This window comes from Artibeus jamaicensis, unplaced genomic scaffold (assembly GCF_021234435.1).
Source record: "Artibeus jamaicensis isolate MK-2021 breed Jamaican fruit bat unplaced genomic scaffold, CSHL_Jam_final contig_233, whole genome shotgun sequence".
Taxonomy (NCBI): domain Eukaryota; kingdom Metazoa; phylum Chordata; class Mammalia; order Chiroptera; family Phyllostomidae; genus Artibeus; species Artibeus jamaicensis.
The window spans coordinates 64,810,890-64,823,780 of record NW_026521486.1 but is presented as its reverse complement, the minus strand read 5'-3'; the positions used below and the strand labels follow the sequence as shown (position 1 = coordinate 64,823,780).

Here is a 12,891-nt window from a genome sequence, read left to right as displayed (position 1 = left end):
TTTTATGCAAACAGAACAAGCAAACTACAGTCTTTTTTATTTGTTTACATGATATTGGGGGAATATTTGAACTTTTCTGGGAAGCAGATTTCTAGTTATTTGTTAAATCTATATATTGGCCTATTCTTCAAGTAGTAGTAGTAACTACAGGTGGCCTGTGATGAAATGAACTTTTTAAATCAAGTACTTTAAACCCATAATGATTTTATATTTAAACAAGTTATTTCATGATGTCACCATTTCAAAATGGATACATGCTTATTCTCTGTTTCCAATTCTGTAATTAAAACTTTTAGCACCCGACACACAGAGAGTTGAAAACTCAGACGTAACCCCACATGTGTGCCAGGGTCACCCAGAAGTGATTTTTCACCTCTTTTGGTTTATCAGTTGCTTCACTAATGTGATTAACCTGATGGGCCCTTTCCCCAGAAAAGCACAGATATTCAGGTACACATAACATTTTACCCACAATTTGATGAGGTGTTCACACATCTGTCAGGCTCTTTCACAAAACCCTAGGGGGTCAAGCTAAGGACTCCTTCAAGCAGCACAGGGAAGTGTCTCATGCGCCTGGACCTGATCTTATGAGACTTGAGTCCTCTGTTCTTACCGTTCCCTCGGAGAGCAGAGGGGTTGGAGGGGTTTGTCCTTCACCTCGACAAATAAGCACCTGCTTTTCACAATGAGAATTTTGGTATGACTTAGTACTTGCGTATAGGTATACTTCTCAAGATTCCTTTGACTACAAGTTATTGAAACTCAAAGTAACAAAAAAAATAATAAAATTTTGTGTCCTGTGTAGCTGGGAGTTGGACCTAGGAGCTCAACAATGTCTAGGGACATTCAAGCTCTTTGTCAATGTCTCTCCTGCCACCCCCATCCATGGGTTGGCTCTGCTTTTCTGTGCTGTCTTCTGAAGCAAAGATGTCTACCGGCAGCTCCAGAATTAAATCCTCAGCAGAAGGAGTTTCCTCCTGAGAGTTCCACCAGAAGTCGCAGGAAGACTCTCAGAGACCAGATGTGGAGGTGGGTCACACCCATCCACACCATGTGGACTGGGAGTGGGAGGAACGGTTCCGGAGGGAAAAGTGAGAGCTGCTGCCAGAGGAAGGGGCCAGACGCAGGTGGGGGGGCCCCAGCCCTGCTTGTGCGGCTCAGTAAGCGCAGCAAGTCAGCCAAGGGATTAATGCATTTTCATGTTCTATTCATCACCATCCTCGTTCCCATGCCACCATTTTATTAACATTAAGCCACAGACTTACAAAATTACTTAGACCCAGTCACAATGGGAGGAATTATTCGCTAACTTTTTTTTGGGGGGGGGTGTAATAATTCTTCATATTTGCTGTGAGGTTTTGAAACATGCATTGATTAGTCTAATACGTTGACTTCTGTTTCCCCAGGCACATGTGGAGATGCCGAGAACGTGATCGGCTGGGAGCGCAGTAGTTTGGTGCGTCTCCCTTTGGTGATGATTATTCTCGCAGGAAGTATGTTTCCCTACAGGAAATGGCTATATCTTTTTCTCCCAGTTTTGGAAAAAAGAAAAAAGTGAAAAGCAAGAAACTATGCAACCATTATCCAAGACCCCTCCACCTAAAATTACTAAATGTTAACATTTTCTTATTTTTACTCTAGCTTTATGCAAATATGTGTATAATATAATCATGTATATTCAAAATGAAGTCACTGTGTCTATAGTCCTATTTTGCTATTTTTTCTTCTAGAGGAAATAACTATATGATTTGATCTTTTAAATGAACCCTTTTAGACTTACAGAAAGGCAAATAGGCTAATGTAACAAATGCTTTGTAGTCATAATTAAACTTGAGACATAAAATGTTGCCAGGTAAAGCCCCTGTGTGCGTCCCCCAACTTCATTCCTCCCCTGCCCGTCAGAGGTGATCACTATGCAGGCTGGGAGTTTATCACTTCCGTGAACACTTTGTTTGTGTGGTGACCATACACACATACGCACACAATCTATAAACAAGATAAGTAGGCTTTAAATGTTTTATATGATATGTTTACACATTATACATTAACAAAGTTGCATATAATTACATAAGTATTTATATTGTATACATATGAATAGGTATATTATATATAAAAATGTATACACATATATATGCTAATTTTTAATATGCTGTGTGTACTTGTGCATCTTGCTTTCTTTGTGGAACAGTTTTGAGATTTATTCACATTGAGTCTTTGTAATTCTGGTTTATTCATGCATGCTATATAACTTTTGAAACTGGTTTGTGAAAGACATTACAGTTTCTGTCTTGGTCCCTCTCCCTCACTCTCCCTCTCAGATGCTCTGTGATCCTTATATGGTCTTTCTCTTTCCCAAAGCCCCACTATTTTTTTATGTGCACCAGGCTGGGTGGGGATAATACTCTGTTTTGGTTCGTAGTGATCTGCCGCACGCCCAAAGGTGCCACCTCAAAAGGTCGTATCCTGTCATTTTCTCCCTTAATAAACAAGAGGATTAGCAAGAATCCCAAATTATTCTTCCTAGACCTTTTATTACCCAAATAAGAGATGAATCACACAAACAGAGATGTGGAAACATCTCTGTTCTTCACAGTTTCCAAGGTAACTATGAAAATGACTTCTGTAGCCAGTGCCCTAGCGTGGTCCTTTCAGTGTCTTTTCCATTCTCCTCTCTTACCTTCTCTACTATGGAGGCTCGTAGGTGTAATAAAAAACATTCCTTATATGATCAACTGAAGTGATCTACTATGAAATGAGGTAAAAAGAATTCCCATGGGTAACTTTTAAATCACACTGCATTTCTGAAAAATCCAAACACAAGAGTTATCGTTAAAGCAAAAGCCCCAGTGTCTCCCAGGGCTTGTTTTGGGTACATCGTTATTAACATAATGAAAAGACCTCAGTCTTCCCGGGTTCTCTTTGTTATTTGTTTGTGTTGTTCAGTGTGTTCAAGTGGGACAGTAGTGGTATGGGAATTACATTTAAGCCATTGAATTATTCACTGAAATCTAACGTTGTCGAGCAGAGTAAAGCAGAAACATAGGACAAGAAACAGATTTCTTCAACGCTCAATGGGCTAATTTGGGGTTTCCGCTGACCTCACAGACAGTACCTAGGCACTTTGTTAACAATGGATTAACTCTCTTAAATAACAATCTAAACAAAAATCATAAAAATAAATTTAAACAAAATTATGAAAAATATTTGGTCAACAATAGGCCTTCTTGGGAATTTTTAGGCCACAGTTGATTGACATGCATTGGCCATGAACACAAAATATAATCAAAGATGAAAATATAAACTGATAAGAGGAGTGAGCTCAGTAGATGTCCCTGATGACTCTCTAGGCATGCTTGAGGTTAGCCAGAAACTCTTGCAAAGAGAGGCAATAAAAAGATGATTTCAGAGTCTGTCATGACAGAGCAGGAGGAATAAAGAACTTTTTGACAATACTGAATTATGAATTTCTGAACATTGGCTTTGATAAAGAGCTGATATCTGCCACTTTGTTGACATTGAACATATTTTTAGGTACTACTATGTTTATTATTAATTGCATTAGTTTTATTTGGTTACAAGTAAAAAAAAACAACCAAAACCCAAGTAGCTTAAACTAGATCAATTTTCTTTCATGTAGGAGAGTCCTGAGTTCAGTGGTCCTAGACTGGTGTAGACATTTTTAGTCAACATTTTATCTCCAGAGCTAAGGAGAAGCTAACACGTTTTAAAAAGAAATTTGGCAGAGTTGAAGGGTCCCATGTGATTAAAATGAACTTTGGGTGGTTGTATTAAAATGAACTTTACATGGCTCTTGGCTAATCCCAAAACTCACATTCACTCTTAAATAACAAAACTTTGTCACAATTTAGAATATTTTTAAAACATAGTATAGAATGCTACATCAATTTAGGGATGAGGATATATTTTCATTAAACATTCTAATTTTCCCCCTAATGCGTTCAGAGTTTTCTTTTTACGTTTCTTATCTTAATTCAACTTGAACTGATTTTTGTGTGTGGTGTAAGGTAAAAATCAAATTGTATGATTTCCAAACTAAAAACCATTTGTCCCAAGACTATTGATTAAACATCCTTTCCCTGGCCCAGCAGTGCCTCCTCTGTCATAGATCAGGTTTCAGTCCATGGGCTGACTCTTGACTTCCAAGTCCCCTTGTTGTGCAGATGGATTTCTCATCCAAAGAAGTGGTGAGGGAATACTCAGGTTTGTTGGTTAAGAACCAAGTGCGTGGTGATGTTTTTACACGACAATGGATTGCATATGTGGCTAGACCCCCACCAGGCCCTAACCCTGCTCGCCTCCCTTTACCCCCTTCCACACTGCCTCCACACTGATCTTTTTATTGATTTCCTTCTGTCCAAACACATTTTTATTTCCATTCTCTGCTCAGTTGTGGCTTTTACTCAGGATGAATACTCTCTGACATGTGTAGGGCCAGCTCTTATTTGCCATGCAGCTGAAAATATAAGTCTCACCTTAGTGCAGCCTTGCCAGACTCCCCCATCCGAGGGAACCCCAGTCCTGGTCGCACCCCACTGCATTCCTGAGTGGCACCTGTGCCTTTGTGTTGTTTGTCTTTGTTTAGTGAATCTGTCCATCTGTCCCTCTGGACTGTGATTGCTTACAGGGAAGGGGTGCAGTTGTTTTGTTTTAGCAAGGGCACATTTCACCTGCTCAGGTCTTGGTTGCTGAAACAAGACATAAGATGATCCATCCCACTACTAACCAGATCAGATATTAGGAAGGTGTGCTAACATTAAGTGGCGCACATCATGCCTGAATAGGAAAAGAAAAGCAAGGGGCCAGGTGACACCCCTGCTACTATTGCTTCACCTGAACCTACTGAACTTACGATGCCCCTGGTGGTCAGCACTAGCACTGCACCGCAATCAGGAAAACCACAGAGCCCAACACACCACTTTTGGGGGGTCTTTAAGGCATGGGCTCTCCTGGGCTCCAGGGGACAAAACAGCAGGACCTGCATTTTCCAGGTGGCTTGAGATGTGTCTCAGAAACGTCCCCGGTCATTCTTCTGTCCACACTGCTCTGGGATGACTAGTTCATTTATGGGGACTTTTCACTAGGATTGTGGCGGTGATGCGGATCTTCTTTCTAAAGCAGGTGCTGAGACTCAGACGCTGTAATCTTTACCTGAATCCAAGGACGAGCAGTTTAGTGCTCTGCCACAGGCTTCTACAGACCCAGTCCTCGACTTCCAAGGCATTTAGCCTCTCTGTGCTCAGAAAAAATTCCAGAGCGTAGAAAGCATATTCTATGTCCTTGGGTGTCTTGGGGTCATGGACAGAGAAACTCTGATAACGTTTCTGAGGCTGTGGGATGCAGGCTTCCCCTGTAAGCCCGCTTATTTTTAGGGGAGGTAATGGAGATCGCTGCGCCAACTCCTTCCACCATGAAGGTGGTAGTAAAGGAGCAGACAGGGGTTATTTGAGTTGTTTTTATGCAGATCTGCAGATTTCGGTCCCGAGGCTCTCTCATCTTCTACCTGCCCTGGGCATGATCCCCACCAGGCCAAAACCCTTGGTCACTGGGGGTCTCAGTTCCTGTCACCCTTGCATCATCTCCCCAGTCCCCATGCTTGTGTCCTGGGAGAACATATGCTGCTTCCTCAGAGTAGGGCAGACTCCAACTATTTTTTTAATTTTTAAGTTTCTTTGATTACGGTTTAAATTCCCTGGCCATTGGATGAGAATAAGTCTACCAAGACATGATCTGCTTGGGGAGGAAAGGTGGCCGATCTCTCAAAGGAGAAGGGCCGTGAGCCTGTTTTTCAATGGGCTTTTATTGGGTTCATTTTGCACAGGAATACAGGTAAAGCTCATCAATCATTGTCAGGCAGTAAGGATTGAACAATAGATAACATTCAAAGAACTATGAGGGCTTATTCTGAGTCAGGGTCAGATAGCTAAACAGCCACAAAACTTTGGGAAACAAATTTATTTTATGCTTGGACCCTTATCATTTAAATTGAGGGTATTCTTAGCAAAGCAGATTTCACAGGATTTTATGCATTCTTTCTTAGGCCTGACTGCCCTGGAAACCTGCCCCTTCCAGCCCAGGGCTGCACCCACCTCCGGCTTTGTTTCAGGCTTAAGTCAGGTGGGGAAAGTGGGCAGCCAAGAAGTCTTTGTAGGAGACTTCTTACAGACGGAATGAGTACTCAGGCTATGCCAAAGCCAAAGGGTGAGGGTCCATCACCCCCTTTTTCTATAGCCCCCCAAGTTCTTCCCTGATTGCCCTATTGGGACCATGCCTGTCTTAGGTTGTCCCTCCCTTGAGGAATCTTACCCTCATTGGGTAACCAGTCATCCTCCCAGGGCCAAGCAGAGTGAAGTAAAGGGGGTAGAGGTGGTGCCCCTGCTGGGGAGATAAGCTTTGTTTCTTAGTGGCTTATGGTCCCAAGGTCTTTTTACTCAGCCCTAGCCATAGGGAGTTACAGCTTCTGAAACCAGGCAGGGCAGTTCCCAATAGACAATCATATATTTTACAAAGTACTCCCTGATATTTCCAATACTTAAGTGGCACCAGACATAGTTATTAGAACATTATTGAGTATATTTTTCTATGCTGTACCCAAATGTTTTTTTCTTTTGTCTTTCTTATCTGTTCAGGTTTCATGCTTACTCTGAATTCATGCCCCAGTGACCTCTCCTATTACATGAGTGGTTGTGTGTGGCTGTTGTACCGGCGTGAGCCCCCATTGGAAGAGATTCCACCTCCTGAGGTGGGAGTAGGCTGAGGTCCGTGGTGATTTTGCTTCCAACCTAATCACACTGGCAGAGTTCAACCCTGCCTTGGGTGGTCTACATCACCTAATTGTACACTGGTGGGTTAGACAACGAGCTGCTAGAACTTGCATGAAGCCAAGAGGCTATTGTGTTTTCAGCTCCCTGGGACCATGTTGCAGGGGCATCAGGAGCACCTTCTGTCCTTCCTCAGAGTGTACAGGTGCTCCAATGGCTCTGCTTTGCAGACAGTGAAGGATTTTCTGCCTCACTTGTAAATCAAGGGAGGAAGTGTAGTTCCCGTAGAAAAACCGTGGTTCCTTGACTACTGGAGGATGACATAAATGTGGAGTGCGTCAAAGCCCGGGGTCTTCAGACTACCTTGGCATATGTCACCCCTGTATCCTCTCTGGTGGACACAGAGATGTGTTCCGGGAATGGGAGGGGACTCATCCAGCTTCACACAGTGTTTTAAAGCAAAGCTAGTAGTTTCCTTCTTGCTAGACTTTTCTGCACAGAGCTGAAAACCCAGGGTGATACAGGCACAGGCAAGAGGGTGAATCCTGCCGCTGTCCTGAGAGAGAACTGCGGAGGTGGGCAGTCCCTGCGGGGCGCTGACTGCCCTCCCTGACAGGGGGCCATTGTCTGTCTTTCTGCCCAACACTTACTAGCAGGTGTCCAACCACAAGGCTGTGCCTTGGCCTGTGATGGCCGCCAGAGGAGCTGCCTGAACTGGCTCTATATTTCAGGTTATGCTGTGTGACCATGTGACTCCCATAATTTCCCAGCTCATCACTACATACATTTGCAAATACTGTTGCTGGGTGGGTGTTGAACTTGGAGACACTGTACTCTTTCATATGCTCATTTGAGTTCTTCTACCCTGTGGCTTCTCCATTCCTAGGGCACCCATGCCTTCTGCATCTATTAGCAGAATTGGGGGGACCATGGAGAAATGCATGAGCAAGAACAATACAGGCCAGGGCTGCAATGGTACATGAGTCTCTATCTTCATGTTTTAGCAACAAATGGAACTGTCACATGGCCACATGGGAGTTTGGGAGAGGCAGTTTGGCCTTGGATCTCGAGAGAAAAAAAAAATCATTTCATTGGAGAGCTAAAGTCGTCTGCCATAGTGAGTAACTCATTCAGATTTATAATGTTTTTCCAATCAGTAATGAGTATTTACCATATGTCAAACACTGTACTAAGGGCTGAAGTGCAATTAGACTGAGCAGCAGTTGGCCTTGGAGAAGCACCACATTGAATGAAGACGATGCCTGGCATCCTGGGAGAAAATGATCGAGTGGAAGGGCTCTGGAAGTTCAGTGAGTGATTCTAGATTTGGAAGCAGCCTGGGATGACTGCAGGTTAAGTCCATGTTCAAAGAAAAAGGGGATTTGGTGGCTGAAGGAAGATGGCAGCAGCAACCACAGAAGCAGGTCACTCATGTACAAGATTTTAGAATGAAGACGATGCAGCAATGAAACATATTTGGAGAAACCAATAGGGATGGGGTAATGCTTTACATGAAGTGAAAACCCAGGGATATAGAATAATCCCATTAAAAATAACTGTAAATTTAGAGGGCATCATAGAAACATGTTGAGTTGTAATTGTCCAATTTAAAAAATATATTTTCCTGTCAGTATGATTGGGAGGATTTCATAAATATGTTTTTGTTGTTATACCGATAATATATTGTTTAAAGCAAGCACACAGAATGGTGGGGTAGTTACTTCTAACACTTTTTCTTTTGTTGTGGTGGGACCCTGGGCATGACTCAGGTGCCCCAAAATAATTCCTGAAATACTGCACTTGACAACTGTCTCATGCTTTACCATGAGAAATGCCAAGACAATGACTTGCACTGGGACGTACCCCATAGATGGTGAACCTTGCAGAATGTAATGTGGTCTAAAGGTACCCTGAAAAGATCTCATTTTGGCGTTGGCTTCTATTGCCAACAGAACCATGAAATTTGCGGCACTGGTGCCATGTCTCACAGGGCCACCAGGGGGCAGTGCGTGTCTGCTGGGATGACGACGACGAGGACACTGCTTTGGCTCCAAGTTTCCTGTACTGGCTGGCCTTCAAGAAAGTGTTTTCTGAACTCAGAGGATTTCTTAAATGAATTTATGTACTTGCTTTTCTTAATGAATTTCATATGGAAGCTGATGGAAATCCACTATCAGTACCAAATACAGGTTGAGCCACTGAGGAAAATGTTCCTTGTGACAAAAGCAGACCTGTAAATGATGTGTCCAAACTTTGTGTGTGCCCACCTTTGTCCTTTTCTCCTTCCCTCCAGTCGTGTGTAAGCCTCTGGACAAAGTAAAGCTGACCCTCTGTGTAATGTATTAGAGGTAGCTGTCCATCATGTGGTCCCTTTTTTGTGATATGGTTCTTTGAGTAGCAAGTGGCCCAGTCATAGCATTGTAGAAATGTCACTGCGTCTCTGAGGGACGCAGGGAACGTGCTGGGCAGGGGTCTCAGCGGAAGTCTGTCCAAGTGGGGACCGCCCGTCAGCACAGCCAGGGTTGGGGCCAAACTGTCTGCCATCCTCCAAGTGCTGAGTCTGCTTTGCCCTGGGGAATGTGAATCGAGTTATTTTCATCCTACAAGAGCAGCAGGATCAGAATAGTATAAAATGGTCATAGTTGTAGTGAAAGAGAGATAAGGTTATGGTTTTAATGACCCCATGTCTTCCCATAGCAGGAAGACTCTGCGTGCCATCGCCGCCACTACTGCCCACTTGTCCGAGAGCAGAGTCCACACCCTGGTTCTGGAGAGTTTCAGGCCCCCAGCCCAGCACCTGAGCATGAAGACGTGGCACTTACTGTGCAGCAAGTCAGTTTGGGACGCAGACCACAGGCTGGAGACTGTGTTTGAAATCGAGCCAGTCCGGAGCTGTTCAGATGTGAGATCATGAAGACCAGGTGCCGTGTGGTCTGCCAGGCCCTGTACAAACGTTGTCCTTCCCAGTGCGCTTTAAGCCGGGACGGACCTGGTCCCAGGGGTCTCCCAGAATCACTGATCCACTTTGCCTACTCTTGCTTACTCTGGTCTCCCTGCCTGTCCTGATAGGTAGTTATTCTCTTTTGTCCAAGGGTACAGTTTTGATCTCCTTGAATAATGCACCGTGTCTGCCACCTTAGGTGTGTGCATACCATCACCATGCACATATTCTGGCACTGTTGTGATTCTGTGTCATCCACAATTCCAGGTAAAAGACAGGCCCTGCTCTTGATGGTGAAGACACACACGCTATGGTTGACGCAGACATCCATTGAAGAGGGAAGAGACACGGCAGCTTCAGTGCCTCGCAGGCACATTGGCACAGGTGAGAGGCCATCAGCAGTCCCCAGTTCCTGTCCACGAGCCCTGACCTGAGATGTGACTTGGACAGGACCACAAGGTATATACTGCACAATAACATGTTACTGCTCAGGGCAGCCCCTGTCTTCATGCCCCTCTCTCCCTCACATAGAGGGGATTCTGTAGGAGCCCCCATGAAGGGCTCACAGAGGTAACTTGGCCTGCATTGGCCTGTCCTTGTCTCTGAGTATTTATTACCTTAGGGGACTTCCTGGTCAGAGATATTGAGGAAGAGGATGCAGCTGACGTCTGTAGCATCTGAAAAGGCCCTCAGTATGGGGACTTCCAATAGTCAGAGCCCCGGGGATTTAGAAAACTGCAAGACCACATCTTTGTCTGTCTCTTGCCAAGTGAGCTGGCTCTGGGCTGTTAGTGGAGCATGGATGCCTGGTAACAGGGGTTCCAAGTTCTGTTGGTGTCAGTTACCAAGGAAGTAGCTTCACTTCCTAAAGTTCCTTTTCGTAGTCACTTCCCCGAATCACAGCTCTTCCAGTGGTCTTCTAAGCCCTTCCCCTGAAGTGTGGACTGGACTAAGTGACCCCAGAGAACACTGGAAAGTGATCCAATGCTATTTTCAAAATGTGGTTATGAAAAGCCAGTGCCGAACCGGTTGGTCACTCAGACCTGTTTTCTCTCTAAGACCCTAAAACCCGTCAACCTGGGTAATGAACTTCTATGTTATGCGTTGTTATCTGGTGAGAAGCATGTGACTTCCATGCCCCCTCGTCCATGCAGAACATATCTTTACATAATTTCTCTAACAGTCTTCTCTCTACAGCTGCCTGGGACGGTCTGGTGCAGCCAGTGTGCCAGCTTTGAAACAGACTTGTGTTCAGACTCAACCCTCATTCTTCCCTCTTCTGGATTCTGGACAAGCCAGGGTGTCTCTCCTGGGCTGTGTGTCTCCTGTCCGCACAGTGGTGACTATTCTAGCTTGTGCTCTTTAGGAATGGCCACAACCACACATGGGACACTACCTGCAAAATTTGAAAAGTGCTGTCACGAGTATGAAGTTCCTCCCACATCTGTTTTCCTCTTGTTACCCCATGTGTATGTTCTGTTTCAGATTCTACTTTTAGTTTTTACTTCTAGAGTGAGTGTTTGTGTGTGTGTGTTGAGCAAATAATGTGGGTGTCCAGAAGATGCCGTCCCATTTAAGGAGGGATAGGCAACAGCTTCCCAAAACATTTGGATTTCTGAATTTTAACACCAAACCTATGGGAGGGGTTAGAACCTTAACCTGGCAGGTCGGAACAAACCCTTCTCTGGAGTCTGGTTGTCACGTCCGTGTCCAGGCCCAGTATCTCCGTGGGCCTCAGTTTTCCAAGTATTGAATAAGGAACATAATTCAGAACTACATCAGTGTGAGCTCGGCATTAAGTTGTCCCTGCTGCATCCACACAGGGTGGGTTGTTAGCAGGGACGCATGCCGTCTGCGTGTCTCCACGTGGGTACAGTGGCCCGGCTTTTTCCAGAACGTCTGATTTGGCCTGGGTGCTGCCAGGACTCCATTCTGAGATCACAGAGCAGAGCTCGTACCTGGGCCTGGGTTCTAGACGGCGTGTGGTTCTGGGTGCGGCGCGGGCCCCCTGGGCTTTCTCGGGGTCTCCTCCGTGGCTTTTCTGCGATTTCCACATTCTTCTGCAGTTGCGTCCCCTTGAGTGCAGACTGGACTGACTCCAGAGAACACAGAAAAATGACCCAATATTATTTCCAAAATGTGCCTATTAAAAGTCATGGCCAAACTGGTCGGTCACTCAGACCTGCTTTCTCTCCAGAATTTTTTCAGACCCGTCAGCCTGGGCAACGAGCTTCCGTGTTGCGTGTTGCTACCTGGTGAGAACCACGTGGCCTCAGTCTGAGGCAGATGAGGAGAAAGAAGAAGTCAGGTCTTCAATCCACACCGACCCCGCGAGTACCCGAGTGAGCTGAGACCCTGAGTGAAGCCATCCTGCCCCAGCTGAGCCCGCAGCCCCAGGGAACTGAGACCCTGGCACAGGCATCCACTGGGCGGTGCTGGGTTTCTCTAATGTCACTGTCACCGGCTTGACCCGGGTTTCCAGGATCTGTTAAGGCCTAGTTAGGTGTGCAGCTGGTGGCCATCTATGATTTGAAAAATATAGATAAGCCAAAGAATAAGATAAATTACTTCTGTTATTTAAAAAATGTATCCAGTCATAAAGATCATACTTGGCCCTGGCCAGGTTGCTTGGTTGGTTGGAGTAGCACCTTGATACACCAAGGTTGTGGGTTCCATCCCTGCTCAGGGCCCATCAAATCAGTGTTTTTCTCTCTAAAAAAAAAATCATTAAAAATTAAAAAGAAAATAAAGATTATATAATACTTATAAGATTGGAAAAGGTTATATTTTAAAAGTCACCATTTATTTTTACTACCTGAGCTACTACAAATTTATTTTTAAATGATGATTTTTCTGATTTTCCCAAATAGTCAAGAAAATGGAAAATTCTTTGTTGGCTCATTTTTTTTTTCAATAATGAGGCTTTTACTTCCCACAACTTAAACTATGTAAGTTATATATTTTCCAACAACTTTTTTCTTTGCTCGAGTCTTCTAAAGGACTTGAGACCAAGGAAACAAGTCTTATGGGACAAAGATAAAGATATTATGGGTCAGGAGAGTGCATTCTGGGGGCCAGGAAGGTAAACATAGTGTGCCTAAAACAAACAAAGCTAGTCCCAATACTCAAAACAGCTTTAGCTGGATTGAAATGTTCTCCTAAATATCCCTT

At 44.4% G+C, this 12,891-nt stretch overlaps 1 pseudogene; it reads left to right on the top strand.

Annotated features, from left to right (window-relative positions):
• Positions 1 to 1,051: 1,051 nt before the first annotated feature.
• The window catches only part of LOC119039427 (ribose-5-phosphate isomerase-like), a 47,777-nt pseudogene continuing 35,937 nt past the window's right edge, over positions 1,052 to 12,891 (top strand).